A 9,325-nucleotide genomic window follows, 5' to 3' on the forward strand; every position below is an offset into this window, starting at 1 on the left:
GGGAAGTATGCRCCACACACACATACCCACATGTGGGCATATTGGCACACTGTGCATTTCCAGCAAATACCATATGTGTAATTACAAATCCGCTTATGCAACACAGCTGATTGCGTTTCATGTGAATTTCGTTTGGCATTTCCAATTTCGTTAACACAATTTGGAGGCGTATACATTCAGMGGCAACGACTGCCTGCTCCTTGCAATCGCTAGTGAAATTAAATTAAGTTGAGTGCAATCTCGTTGCSCTTACGAATATATACATAAGGGTGTGGTGTGTTTCYGTTTTTTTTTCTTCTTTCTCTYTTAAAAAAGCCCTTCTTGAGGTGCCAAGCTACCTCAACATCAGTTTACAGTTAAATCGATTCAGCCGTTTCTGAGTTAGAAATAAATACATATTAGTTTGTTAAAAAAGTCTTGCGGTATTTTTATTGAATGTTCAGTTGTTCATAAAATTTGTTTTGATGACTCATGCCCAGCTCTTGACCGATGCTACGGCTGCTACTATGCCGGTCTCTTTCGACCAATTCAGCGATTTTATCGCAACTTTCGACCACCTCTACACCAGAACGAAAACGTTGAAACCACCGTTGTGAGGTGGAAATGGAAACTGTATTGGGTCTATAAACTGCACAAATTTTATTCGCGGCTTGAGATGCATTTTTGCCTTTATCGTAGTAGTACTGTAAAATATGCCGTATTCTCTCTTTATTTTGCTCTTTGCTTGCGACGCTATAACTAACGAACGACGTAAAAGAAACGACATTCAATCAAGCACGTGTTAGCGCGTGAAATGAGCTTTCCAAAAAGGTATAGCAATACTCGATGTGGCGAATAAAACTAGAACTACGCGCTCTCAGCGCCAATTAGCGAAAATGCCGCAAGACTTTTTTGACAAACTAATATATATAAAAATATTCGATGATTTCGCAAAGAAGCCTCCGTTAAGACCTTCTGCAGGATTAAGTGAAAATATTAGTAAATTTTCACACCTCTTATTGCCACGCTTCGGACGAAATAGCGTTTCATTATTATATTTCAGATATTGCTCATACGTCGTTGACCTATACCAACACACCCTAATATATAGTACGTAGGTGGTGCTTGCTCGCATTGCGCACATAATTTCTTATATAAGCACGTAAGTATGCACACATGTGTTAAGCGAGTGGTATGCTACGGCACTTGATTCGTATCTGCCTAGTGGACTGTTAATTATGATATTATTTTAAGCGTTCGGTTGAGTGCTAAAGTGTGTTGGCTGATAGTGGGAGAGTGCTTCAACTTCTGCAAGTGGCGAAGATAGTAAGCAGTATTTTTGATACTTAWGGGATTATACGTGGAATCTATTTGTTAGCGTAGAACATGTTTTTAAAGTAAAGAAATAATTAAAAATTGCAAAAATATTTACACATCATCGGTAGAATGAACTTTGAGTTGAAATTTTTGAAATTGGGTACATGCTAGATGCAAATAAATCGCCAAAGGACTCTCAAGATGCGCTTCTGCGAACTTTTTAAGTACAACGAATTATTTTTCGTATTTTTGTTATTCGCAACTAAACAGTTTTTTTTCGAGTTTGTTCGAGAAACTTTAGAAATTAGTAAACCAACACTAGAAAAGGCTTTAAGACAAATAAAAAGCGTTTTATGGGGAACACTGTGCTTGCCGGCATAGTTTGATTGGTCTGTGTAAAAGTGWGACGCATGTGCTCCCGGGTGGTACGCAATTATGCCTTAACCAGCAACTCAGCGCATTGGGGAAAAAAATGGGATTTTCACCCCAGGTACCCAATGTTTCGCAAGTTAGAGTCTTGGAATATATACCGTCTCATTCGGCTGCACATACTCTGCATTTTGCTGATTTTCCAACTTTCAGAATATGAAATCTTGAGGGTAAGTGCTCTGTGATTACCCCTACAGTATTACTAAGTGCCCTTTTGGCTAGATCAACCACACCACTTCGAAGTAACATTGTAGAATATCMTAGGATGGTAATGTTCCAAGRCCTGAGGTTTTCCTCAAGGCTCCCTTGCTGTAAGCAGCCCTTAATGAAGCTGATTAGTCTGGGAAATCTCAAGAGAATTGTATTCGCCACCGCTCGCAAGCCGATACTTTTCATTTCCTTGCATTCCTATATAGTTTGGTACTCAGCTGATATTAATCGAGTTATCTTCTGATAGTCTAGTTATTGCCGGCTTTCATAACATAACGCTATCTGAGACTCAGCGTTGATACTACGAATAGCCTTAAAAGCCACTTGGCTGCCCACTAAACGATTTATGACCTGTCTGCTTAATGGAAGTTAAACACAAAATTCAAATAAACTCTTGTTTGTAGCATTAAAATGGAACAAATAATAATCGGATGGTACAAWACCWTAYMTGAGGAATATGGCGTTAAGGGRTTCCAGGTAGGTTTTAACGGGTTTATCAAGGTGAGTTCGAGCGTTGGCATGTACCAGAATCATTTCGTGTCTCTCCTGGTATTTAGGCCATAAAACACTCAAGATCCTTGCTGCTGAACCMTTCCCAGCGCATGTAGTCGCTTTAAAATGGCGACGAAACAAATCATGGCACGTTGTTCCACTTGCGACCGTACCTGCGTAACCTTCCCGATGTGGTTCAAGCGCCGATTTCTTTAATTAAGTCTTTTCCTACGAACTTGTTTCTCTTGGTTGGTAAGTAGTTTAAATACTAATACTAACTCTCATATTTTAGATAAGAAAACCTATTTTTGTTTGTTTTCCAAGCCACATAACAGCAGTATGCAAATATAAGGAGCAAATATAAAATTACAAATGTGCATTTGCTGCTTACAAAACTTATTTCCTTTAAACTGTTCATTGGCTTTTTATGAAGCCTTTCGCATATGGGTGGAGAATTCGAGATAACTGGCAGCAATACTCTTTTATAAGCGTATCCGTATTTAATTGAAAATCATATCGGATGTGGTCATGCCAAATTAGGTTGCATAAAGTGAGAATGTTTATCGTTAATACACATGTGGACAACGGGAAATTAAACTGATGAGTGTTGAATTTGCTTTATATTTGGTTAGGAAGGAAATGAGCAAATGATATGCGCTGATTCTTGGKATGGCTCAGTATTGTCTCTTGCTGCCATCTTTCGATAGAAATTCAGGCTTATGTTACATAGAAGAGTAGTTGGCCAGTATTTTAAAAGAGTTGAATCTTCAAAATATTTACTAAAAGAATTAAACGCCGTTATAAATAATTTAAATTCACTGCGAAGGTTTAATTAAGCGAAAAAACGGCGGTTTCGAAAAGCTKAAATAGTTATTATAAAATCGTTATAAAATTTGCGAAACTTTGATAAGATTCCAGTTAAGCAACGTAAAACTGTTAGTGTAATTAAAAAATTATACAAAATTTGAAATAGATTTGAATTAAGCTTTTAAAACAGAGTAATWAGCTCACACATTTATTTAAATTTATCAATTTCTAACGCACTTAACAAACAAAATTTTTAATAATTTTTTTTTTTGCTTTTGCTGTTTATATAATTTCCTACAGGGTACCTGAGGGAGTTCTTTCCCTAACTATTCGCGAACTTAATAACACCAATACACATATGTGTATATGGAATTGTTTAGTGCCTCACAAAACGGTATATTTAACTGCACATACACACACATACATATAGAGCAGCAATTACCATCTGTGTGTGTGTGTGTGTGTGTGTGTGTGCAAAGCAAAGTTAATGAAAATGCTTTTAGGTGCTTGTGTGCAACGTGGAATTCCATTGTTCGGCGATCCCTCCGCACCCACCGCAATCACTGTGTGAGCGCATGTGMATGTGTGCTGTTGCATTGTGCAAATGCAAATTCCACTTGTAATACTCTTCACTGTGCYCCCCGCTGCGCCAGTTGTTCTCCACTAACGCATCATTGTTTAAATTCCACTACACTATTATGCCAAGCAATTGTACTGTTAGTTTTGCTTTGTTGTTTCACCAACAGTTGTTCAAGTCAGTCTCCGCCACGTAGAATTGCGGTAAATTCTTGGCTGTAAGCAATGTAAGCGCTGCATGCGAAATTTGCTTTTGTCTTTATGGCAGCCAAAACCACTCGCTTCTGTGTGAGAGAGCATTCGAAATCGCAAATAAAATCGTTTAAATAAGAGCACTTAATGCAATCGTAAGTAGCAAACACACACATGCAAGCWTACATGCACAAATTTACCATACAAGCATAGGTGAGCTAATAACTGTTCGCCGTTGAAAAAGCTGAATAGAAATAAATCAATAAAACAGTAGGGAAATAAGAAAATAAAAATTGAGTGGTATCATTTTGTAAATTTCTCATCAAGTTCTGTACTATCCTTACAAATTTTGGTGAAGTTTTGCTATGTGTACAACGCAACAGCGGAATATAATACTAGCCAGATCTTCAATTCCCACAACACCCGCTTATTTCAGAGACTTAACCTCGTTAAATAAAAACAAGTAAGGAAGGACTGAGTTCGGGTGTCACCGAACATTTCATACTCTCGCATGATAAAGTGATAATCGAGATTTCATTATCCGTCATTTACATATTTTTTTGGTTTTGCTGTAAAATTAATTAGATTAGATCAATTTGTGTACTTTTAGTATTGAATTGTATTTTCATTTATTTTAATTGTATTGAAAAGTTATAGTCCGATCACGACAATTTTTCCACAAAGGATACCTCAGCTCAAATACCGTATGCGTGTAAAGTTTTATTCCGCTATCATCATTCGTTCCTAATGGATATATTATACAGAGAAGGCATCAGATATAATTCAAAATAGCGTTATATTGGAAGAAGGCGTGGTTGTGAACCGATTTCACCCATATTTCGTACTTGTCATCAGGGTGTTAAACAAATATAATGCGATCCCTTGTGCCAAATTTCACTCTAGTATCTTTATTTATGGCTTAGTTATGACACTTTATAGGTTTTCGGTTTCCGCCATTTTGTGGGCGTGGCAGTGGGCCGATTTTGCCCACCTTCGAACTTAAGAAGGAACTCGAAGAAATACGTGTACCAAGTTTAATCATGATATCTTAACTTTTACTCAAGTTACAGCTTGCACGGACAGACGGACAGACGAACGGACGGACAGACAGACATCCGGATTTCAACTCTACTCGTCACCCTGATCACTTTGGTATATATAACCCTATATCTAACTCCATTAGTTTTAGGACTTACAAACAACCGTTATGTGAACAAAACTATAATACTCTCTTTAGCAACTTTGTTCAGTGTTGAATTATAGGGAAAGGTGTGCAGAGGTCAGAGACAAACCTAACAGGTGGGTAATATCAAGAGGGTTTCTCTGCATGTTTCACGCTGCCTTTTGCATATAGAGGTCAGGCTTTGATAGTTTTGTAAAAAAGTAAACACTATCATGGACACACAGTTGCCCTAGTGTTATGCTAGTTTATCGACCCAACTTTTGTCTTTGTTTTCTCCAAAACATATTTTTATAACAGGACATTAACCATAAGGAAAAAGTTGATGAAGGCGCTGACTTTTCACATTTAATTGCTGGAACTACCAATYATTAARTAACTAMWGYTGGACTTGCGGAACAGTATGCCTACGTATTAAATACTTAACTACGACTGCTGTTGCTTGTGTTTGGGCCGTTAAGCACTACTTCGTAGGGTCAAGCTGGGCGATAAATGCCTGTTGCCATTGTTGCTTTAGGGTTATTCATGTGGTCTTATGCTTCTYCGCTGTCTTTCTTTCATTCTCGGAGCCCTATTGCGGTCCACTCTYGTATTTTAGCCCACACCAGCTCTGATCGCAGCCAGTTTCGTTTGCCAGTCCTTCCCTGAAACAGTTATGGCCCGATAAGAACTGCGTTAATTAGAAGTATATCTCACCGTGTTGTATGTCAATCCAGATTTTAATTAGTCTATATATCCATCTTAGTTTATCTGCCGCATCCCATTACYTTTGCCACTCATCGAGACTTGCCCTTCTCTGCTTAATGCGCTCGTCGGCTGCTCGACATATCTAAAATATAATCTGTTCCTACTAATTGTTTTATTGAAGTCTCATTTTCAGTGACCAATATGTATATATGTTATAACCTCTTTTGCGTCTTTTCAAGACAATCATTTCTCTTTGCGATTTTGCTACTTTGAACAGCGCATTAAGCTTGCCAAGTACAACTATATCATTTAGCTAACATACTAACAAAAGCGAGTTCTTGTATTTTTATTTGTCGAGATGTCTTCACAGAATTTAGCACGGATTATWTTACAAGGTACCGTTATGACCTCCGAACATCCCTTCTCTTCCAAACGAACCGCTATATCATATAGTATAATAAAATGGACCTACTACAATCAAGATAAAGATCCTCTATATCCTTTTATGCTACAAGAAATTCTCCTGCGAAGGTTACTATTATCGACAGAGTTTTGACCCAGATTATATCGTCAGAAATCATTTAWTTGTCAAGAGTTTGTTATATCAAAGTTAAATAATTTTACAATTTTCTGAACTCAAAGATTCAATATTGAGAAAAAGTATTTGCTATCATACTCACTGACTTCTGACACGGTGCATTGTCTTGGTGAAACAGYWYTTTCTTTTTCTTCAAATGCGATCGTTTTTCAACGATTTCGTCCTTCGAAATGTCCAGAAACGCTATTCCATCCTTTTTCAAAGTGGCAAAACAAAAATTATTCTATGCGCATCCCAAAATACTGACTTCATTACTTTGCCAGCCGACTGCTTATTTTTTTCAYGAGCAAACTCATCGAGTGCMGTACACTCGTATGKCAATTGTACTTCKTAGTGAAATGATGCAGCCATGTTTCATCCATTGTTACTTGTCACATATCGGTTCAAAACCTCAGATTTATTACACTTGCACATCTCCAAATACTGCTCCGCATCATCAACTCGTTCTTAATTTTTGTAAAAAGAGAGAGTCGCGCGCCACTCACTTTGCACAGAGCCTTCTCATACCAAAATATTCGYGAATGATATGATGATATGACTTTTTTGAGGTTTTCGTCGGTAACAATCACTTTTGACCCACTAAGTTTACAGTCTTCGGTATAAACTTAGCACATCAATCTTTGATGGTTGATTTTCTCACKATAATGTCAGGCCCGGGACTTTTCAACTGACCTGTTATCTCACGTTATAAAAATCCGATATTGGATATATTTACATTCAATATTAATCATAATTCCCAGCTAAGAGCTGCGCACTTCTTTTTGCACATTGCTTATTTCATTCTGTTGTATTTTTGTGTAATTTATGCTGCCACCTGATTCGTTTTAGGAGAAATCAAAAATGCATGAAATTCAAAATACGTGACCATAAGCAGATGCAGTGAAACCCTTTTGTTACATTATTCGCTATATACCATTTTACGGTGATGGGAGAATGGGCGGAAGTTGAAGTGAAATGGGAGAGCGCGCGTGCAGAAGTACCTGTCACTGTGGCGGTCGTCAACAGCTGTGCAAACACTCGTATTGATTTCGGTTTTTTTCTGGTGTTGAAAATCCATTCCTTTCATATGAAATCAACCACAAAAGTGCTTAAGTGTGCGTGTAAATTTTTTTATACGAAGGGTGTCTCTGCATACATATACAAGTAAATATGCCTTMAGAGCCTAAAGTAATAGTTAAATATTTTACCCCTTGAGTAAATACAGAAGCAACTTTGTAAGAGCCCTATGCTGTGGTATAYGAACRACTCGAAAGCGGCGGATGGAATTGWGAATGATATCCCATTAACATCACGTAACAAACTGTCAGTGAATATGGGCAAGTTTCCAATWCTTTTTCAAGCCAAGGTCTACGCTATTAGCAGTGCAGGTCGGAGCCGTTCTTCTTTAACATTTGTTAAAGAGCTGCGGAAAGCGAAAAGGGTTTGTAAAAATTGCCACTGACAACAAACGCCCGGCCATTGTCMGGCGAATCTGTTTGCTCACCCCTAAAAACATTTTAAGACTGGTTAATGTAGGCTAGATTGTCATCTGCACAGATTAGTTTACCATTCCAGAGATCTAAGTCGGTTTCGCGACTAAGAAGCAAGGACACCAGAGAACATACGCCTTGGCAAGTAATAGAAGTCGGGAGATTGGGAGGTTAGTTCTATTATATTCAAGTATAGGACTAGGTATATAAAGTGAGTGGTACCAAGACAATATTTATTGGGTTGTTCATAAAGTAATAATGTTTTTTAAGTGCAATTTAAGCRTGMATTTTTTRTTRYGTAAAATATTTTATGAAATCATATATTCTCCATTTTGACCTAATACATTTTGAAATCTTTCGAGTAAGAGATTGATTCCATGCTCATAAAATTTTTGATCACTACGGGCAAAAAACTGAACCAAGTTGTCTATGACGTTTTGATTTGAGGTGAAGCTTCTTCTATCGAAAAAATTTTGTACATACCGAAATAAATAACAGTCCGAAGGTGTTCAATCTGGAAAATATGGTGGGTKTAGTGGCACTTTCCACTCAAGTTATAAAAACTTTCGGCGAGTCATCAAACTGGTACGAGGTCTCCTTTTATCCTCGGCTGATCAAAGTACACTTAGTGATTAGAATTAATTGTGATCTTGTCGCACAAAAGCTTAAAACAAACGATCTTCTTTAAATCAAACATATAAAAAACACAGAAACCTCAAAGTGTTTATTATAATTCCAAAGAACAGTCTTTGGCATTTATTYTTTGATGATTATCTCTTTCAAATGTTGGTCGTGGCTTCGTTTCAAATTAAATCAAATCATTTCGACTGGTAACCGGCGAATGACACGCGTGATGTTTTGCTCCAAGCTTTGAATCGAAATTAAATTATTATTTTGTTTTTATGCTGACAACAGCACTAGGTTTGTTACTTCAATGAACTATGAATAGTGCGCCAAATTGTAGGCAATGTTTTATGAAACTCGCAAGAAACTAAACGCTGCCTACACTTAAGTGACGCTCACACTTCCACACTACAAAAATTCATAATTTCAAAATACCGAAAAAAATTGAAGAGTGCTTCTCAACTTTGTRCATTGAAAGGACTAAAGCCGACATCATCAAGACCAATGTATGTGTTGCCAGGCTAGCCTAAATGAGTTCCTCATAAAGCAATAAAATATACTCTGCTAATCTAAAATCTAAATAAAGCTCCTCAAGGCGATTTGTGTCACAATTTCTTTGCCATATTCTTCGAACCCATTCTTCTGAATTGCAACATCGTTATTTAGCAGGTTTTCGCATTTTTATTATTGTTCCAACTTTTTCTTTTCTTCTCTCTTTTTGGGTTTGCTAATCCCAGCGCTGCTGAACTCAGCTTCATTAGATTT

Source organism: Bactrocera latifrons, unplaced genomic scaffold (assembly GCF_001853355.1).
Source record: "Bactrocera latifrons isolate USDA-ARS-PBARC rearing strain unplaced genomic scaffold, ASM185335v1 scaffold_204, whole genome shotgun sequence".
In the NCBI taxonomy this organism is placed as follows: domain Eukaryota; kingdom Metazoa; phylum Arthropoda; class Insecta; order Diptera; family Tephritidae; genus Bactrocera; species Bactrocera latifrons.